A 6,000-nucleotide genomic window follows, 5' to 3' on the forward strand; every position below is an offset into this window, starting at 1 on the left:
AAACTGATCTAAAAACAAACCCAGACATTTATTAATCTAAATAACAAACAAAAACACACAAAGTTCACAAAACAAAAGCTCTCCACACAAATCACAAACCCCAAAAGAAAACCTCCACAAATCACAAGACCCAAAAGAAAATCTCTCCTGCCTCATACTACTGGGCTTATATATTGGGCCACAGGCAGGTGGAGGCAATCAGCCAATTAGGTAATTAAGCAACTACCTCCACCTGCACTACCCAGGCAAGCAGAGGCAGGGGACGTAACACCCCCACCCTTAAGACAAAAAAAAGACAAACTAAAAGGTCTTTTTTTTTTTTTTTTTTTCTTCAAATTACTATACAAAACAAAAAAATAAATACCAAATGTCCACAAATTGTCCAGAGGAATCTGCCACTGTAGGGAAGTGTGTGTCTGCGCGCAGCCTCCTCGCCGCCGCAGGGTACTGTGTGTCTGCGCGCGTCGCACTCGACGCCGCAGGGACCTGTGTGTCTGCGCGCGTCGCACTCGACGCCGCAGGGACCTGTGTGTCTGCGCGCGTCGCACTCGACGCCGCAGGGACCTGTGTGTCTGCGCGCGTCGCACTCGACGCCGCAGGGACCTGTGTGTCTGGCGCGTCGCACTCGACGCCGCAGGGACCTGTGTGTCTCGCGCGTCGCACTCGACGCCGCAGGGACCTGTGTGTCTGCGCGCGTCGCACTCGACGCCGCAGGGACCTGTGTGTCTGCGCGCGTCGCACTCGACGCCGCAGGGAAGTGCGTGTCTGCGCGCGTCGTCCTCGACGCCGCAGGGAAGTGCGTGTCTGCGCGCGTCGTCCTCGACGCCGCAGGGAAGGGCGTGTCTGTGCGCGTCGTCCTCGACGCCGCAGGGAAGTGTGTGTCTGCGCACATCGTCCTCGACGTCGCAGGGAAGTGTGTGTCTGCGCGCGTCGTCCTCGACGCCGCAGGGAACTGTGTCTGCGCGCAGCCTCCTCGCCGCCGCAGGGAAGTGTGATGACAGATCCCGGACGAGCCCCCATTTTGTTACGGCTGGCTCGACTGGCCGCAACAAACAAAGTCCAGATGGATCAAAAACACGACAGAAACTGATCTAAAAACAAACCCAGACATTTATTAATCTAAATAACAAACAAAAACACACAAAGTTCACAAAACAAAAGCTCTCCACACAAATCACAAACCCCAAAAGAAAACCTCCACAAATCACAAGACCCAAAAGAAAATCTCTCCTGCCTCATACTACTGGGCTTATATATTGGGCCACAGGCAGGTGGAGGCAATCAGCCAATTAGGTAATTAAGCAACTACCTCCACCTGCACTACCCAGGCAAGCAGAGGCAGGGGACGTAACAGTTACACTGCTGTCTCATTCCCCATTTGATGTTTGTAACTCATTTATCTACTGTCTTGTGTAACCTTGAAACTTTGTGTTTTTTGTCAGGTCCACGTTGCAAAAGAGATTTCAATGGGGTTTTCCTGGTTAAATAAAAATTAAATAAAGAAATAAATAAATAGATATCTCAGAGAAAACTGGAATAAATCTCCCGTAGCAGCTGGCCAGTCCCAATAACTGTCTAACCTCTTTTTTTTTGTCTTGGGCCACAGGCAGGCCGCAATTGCTGCTGTATTATCTACCTGGGGACGCACCTTCCTGCACCCAAGTGGTACCCCAGATACTGTGCCTCCCTCCATCCTACTGCGCACTTCCTCGGGTTGACTGTAAGTCCCACACACCTCAGAGACTCATGCAACCCCCCATATGCTGCTTCCAGGTGTTACTAAAAATGCTTACCTCATCTAAGTGGACCACAGCATATGCAGAGTGGGGGCCGCAGAACCCGGTCCATGAGACATTGGAAAGTATCGGGGCCCCGAAGGAAGGGTGACAAATTGGTACAACCTTTACAGAGTGGAGAAAGCCGACTTTTCCTTAGACTCTGGAGAGAAGGGAATCTGCCAATAGCTCTTGGTTAAATCCAGCATCCAGCGGATTCCAGGCGGTTTGTCGACCCTAGGCATAGGATACGCATCAAAACGTGAGACATCATTCACCTTGCAACAATAAACATAGAAGCGCACAGACCCATCCTGCTTCAGCACGAGCACAATGGGGCTGCTCCATGTTTTATCTGCAAAGCACTTCTGCAACTGGACCACATCTGTTCTCTGACACAGCAAGAGATGGTCAACACAAAAGACTGGGGTAGAATTAGTCGGTTTTGTCACCACCGGACCCAACTCATCTCTCTCAATTATTGTGATAACAAAAGAAACAGGACCCGCTTCTCCACACTTTTAGATGGTTGAGGTGGTATACATGTGTTGCCCCACCCCTGTCAGCCTGTACAACCTCATAAGCTCCTACTTGTCGTGTGACCACAGAGGGCCCTTGCCACCTGGCAAGCAGTTTGGAAGTAGAGGAAGGAATTATGTAAGGACTTCTTGTCATGGTGAAAACTGTCTCAGTTGAAGACAAATTTGAGTTTTCCTTTTTATGATTTCAGTCTGTTTCAAGAAAATACAATTCATGTGCAGAAGCAAGATGAGAACATTCTAAATGAGTCATTTTGGTTTTGAAAAAACTGTTTGGATCGTGGTCATGGTTACTAATGAAAGGCTCGGCAAGTTGTGGAAACTGGGGCAAAACATGCACAGTGTTTGTCATCTTCGGTTGTGAAAGCATATATTTACTGGAAATCAATATATAATGTTAATAAGCCATTATTTAGTAATTTAATTTTGAAAAGAGTGTACTGTATGTCCCAGAGCAGCAGTGGATTCTAGTGTATCTAAGTTAATTTAGTTCATTGTTTCTGCTGCATAAAAAAACTGAAACGTTTTCAGACAAATTATCATTTAAATGTATCTTGTCCTTTGACAGTTCATTTAAAATTCATTTAAAAATTGCAGTCAATGTACAATGTATATTGTGCTTCTAAATATGGTAGGCACTGAAATAAAACATAAGTGTCAAAATGCTTGCTTAATCATACATTCTCCGGTACAACAGCCACATATATTTTTAGAATATCACAGGAAATCTGCTTCAAGTATTAAAAATATCAGCTTTGATTTGGAAGAAAGCATTTATTTGTGACTCAGTCATTTGCACCTGAAATTGGTTGTTTTCCTAATGCAGCCAAAGTCATTATGTTTTGTGCTGACTTGAACAGTTTCCATTTATAATATTGGTTACATAGTCTACATCGTCAAAATTGGCTAATGCATCACTCTACAAACAACAGATGTAATGGTTTAGAAGGGAAGGCAAATTGTTATGGTGCAAATTACAAGTCCCTATTTATGCACTCAAGGCACACTTGTCCTAGCCCTAAAGCAAGGCTCTGCACATCCAACACAATTTTCACAGATTCCATGCACTAGCGCAACTCTGCGCTGTTTTTTTTTTTTTTTTTTTAAAGGGTTCTAACGATAAGAATAAATTAACAGTGGGTGTGGTAGGGGTTTGGATTAGGGATGTTAACAGTTAACCGATTAACTGTTAATCATGAATAAGAACGCTGGTCGATTATTTTTATTGGTTAAACAGTTACATTTCAATGAACCATTGCAATGAATAACCATGGTGATTTTACACAGGAGAGACGTTTCTCCGTCGTTAGACACAAATCCCCTCGATTGGTGGAAAGTTGACCAGTCACGACTGGCAGCATTCACTAAATGTTACAGTATTTGTCCAATCCTGGAACATTAGCACCATCGGAGTACGTCTTCACAGCTGCCGGTCTCACCTTCAGCAGACTGCACAACAGACTGACCCTGCAGCACGTAGACATGCTCGTATTCCTTAACAAAAATGCTTAGGTATTAAGTTAGGTAATGGAATATAGGCTTGTTTGTGTTAAGGCTACATGGTAAAGCCTTCTGGAATACAGCCTATTAGCGGTGTTTTGTTGGAGGTCTCACGGCGCCTTTACTTAGCTTTTTTGTTGCTGCATATCAAGAGGCCTAATTTACAAAGTTGCGAACTTGCTGCTATTTCGTTAAATGAATAGCCTACCACTTGCACTTTAAAACATGATTTACACTATTGAATAGATCCATGTGTTCTAAAAACAACTAAAGCGGTTCATTTGTTTGTTACAAAGTTAAGCATTGATAAGTAGCATTTATAAGAAATATCTTTTGTCACCATCACAGTGACAGTTCAACCAGCGTGTAATAAAAATGTCAGTGGCCCTCCTTTCCTCCACAGATTTCTCATCCATGTTTTTATCATTTTGTTTCTTGCCGTTATGGCCTTAATACATAAAGCAAATTCTCTTTTAATGATTGTTTGAGTATATCTTAATAAAACCTCTCTGATATATACAACTCACTGATTGGTAGGCATATTTTGAGTCATAGTTTGTATAGGTCATATAGTATATTTTAAGCTTATCAGTTAATCATTATTAATCCATTAATGGGGAATGATTGATTAAAAGAATTGCATGAAGCTTGCATCCCTAGTTTGGATTCAGGATTGCTAATCAGATGACTCACTCACAACCAGAAACACATCCTACGCAAGTAGGCTACATGAACGCAAATGACAACGCCAGGCCTACGCACTGAAAACGCACGTCCACATTTTGCATTCTCGACATGCGTTGTTATGTCCATGTGGAGGTAATAAACCCGAGTCCTCAAGGGGGCGATCTAGGAGAGTTGCAAAAGACTGAGCAGAAGAAAGCACAAATGGAAGAAGACATGTTCATCCTGTTGTCACCTGCTATAATCTTAGAGTAAATAATACGTAGAGACAGCGACTCCAATAGAAACCCGTAGGGCGCACATCATAACCAGGAAGTACCGTTTTTTCGCTCAACAGACAACCTCAGTTGTGGCCTTTGGTCACCTGCCTACATCACGTGTCCAACGAGGATATCGCAGACATTGGCTAAAATAGGTAATAAATAAAAAAATAATATCTTTGTCTGTGTGGTAGGAAAAAATATTTTACCTCGGAAAAATAATAAGTAATTCTTCTTCTTAATATAATGTACGGCGTTAACATCAATATTTGAGTGTAAGTATTTTATTTTTGCTGTTAAAAATGAATGGAGCCCAATGGGGAAACTTGCTTTTTGAGCGAAAATCATAGATATCAACAGGGGGCGAAATTACTTCCGGTGCTGACGTTCACAACCGAAAGCTACCCCTTTGGCTATAATGCCTCCCACTGTGATGCTTGAAACTTCAGCTTGCGTTTGTGTTGCGTTAAGAATTTCAGGTTACACATTTTAGAACGCAAATACAACGTGTGAAATCTGAAATCTGCGTTCACTTACTTACTTAAGGTATGTTTCGTGCCTGAGCCACACATCCCCCAACAAGAAGCGACTTTGTAATCGTCTACATTGATTGCAATGGGAGCCGAGTTTTCGCAGCTTATATAGGGCAGGTGCAAGCTAAGTGGGCGGTGGAACCGGAAGGACAAACATGGTGCGATAACCAATCAGATTAAAAGATCCAACTGATTTCAATTTTATTTCCCCATTCCACATAGTTCTGTTAAAGATGACTTGTTGATTATTGCTTGCGGGGATAGCAAAATATATGATCAACATACATTTTGACTAACACCATCTTAAAAATAGAAAAGACGACCACAAGCGGTTGACTGTGGAAGGCGAGAGCGATGCCAGGGGAACTTGTCGTTGAATGCGCGGCTTTACCCCAACTGCTTCACCAACGGTGAATTCAGCTTTAGAGCTGTGGTTAGTGCAGTCCCCTCACCCACTGAAAACCCTCAGCAGACCCCTGCTGTTACATGACTGTACTATAGCTGTTCTTATTTCTTTAATGCCTATTTTTATTTAATACCACTTTATTTAAAAATGCAAAAAAAAAAATTAAAAAATCACCACTTTAATTCAAGTTTAATTAATTTCAGACATGCAGTTGAAAATGCACATTTAGACACTTGATTATTGATTCTGATGCTCCGATTGCCTCCATGTAAGGTGGATTGCTTAAATAGCTGTAATTGGTCT

The 6,000-nt window shown here is 42.9% G+C and overlaps 1 protein-coding gene across 3 annotated transcripts in view; it reads right to left on the reverse strand.

The window, feature by feature from the left end:
- LOC135248317 (thyrotropin receptor-like) overlaps positions 1-5,360 on the reverse strand; it is a 42,779-nt gene extending 37,419 nt beyond the window's left edge. For 2 of the 3 annotated variants that reach the window (XM_064322834.1, XM_064322825.1), the window contains exons 1-2: positions 5,300-5,358; positions 1,794-2,012 (exon numbers count right to left, since the gene is read on the reverse strand). The gene's annotated coding sequence lies outside the window, so the exon portion shown is untranslated. Of the gene's footprint in view, positions 1-1,793; positions 2,013-5,295 lie in introns of all 3 variants that reach the window. The other variant, XM_064322844.1, reaches the window with a different exon arrangement.
- Positions 5,361-6,000: the final 640 nt, after the last annotated feature.

Source organism: Anguilla rostrata, chromosome 1 (genome assembly GCF_018555375.3).
Source record: "Anguilla rostrata isolate EN2019 chromosome 1, ASM1855537v3, whole genome shotgun sequence".
Taxonomy (NCBI): domain Eukaryota; kingdom Metazoa; phylum Chordata; class Actinopteri; order Anguilliformes; family Anguillidae; genus Anguilla; species Anguilla rostrata.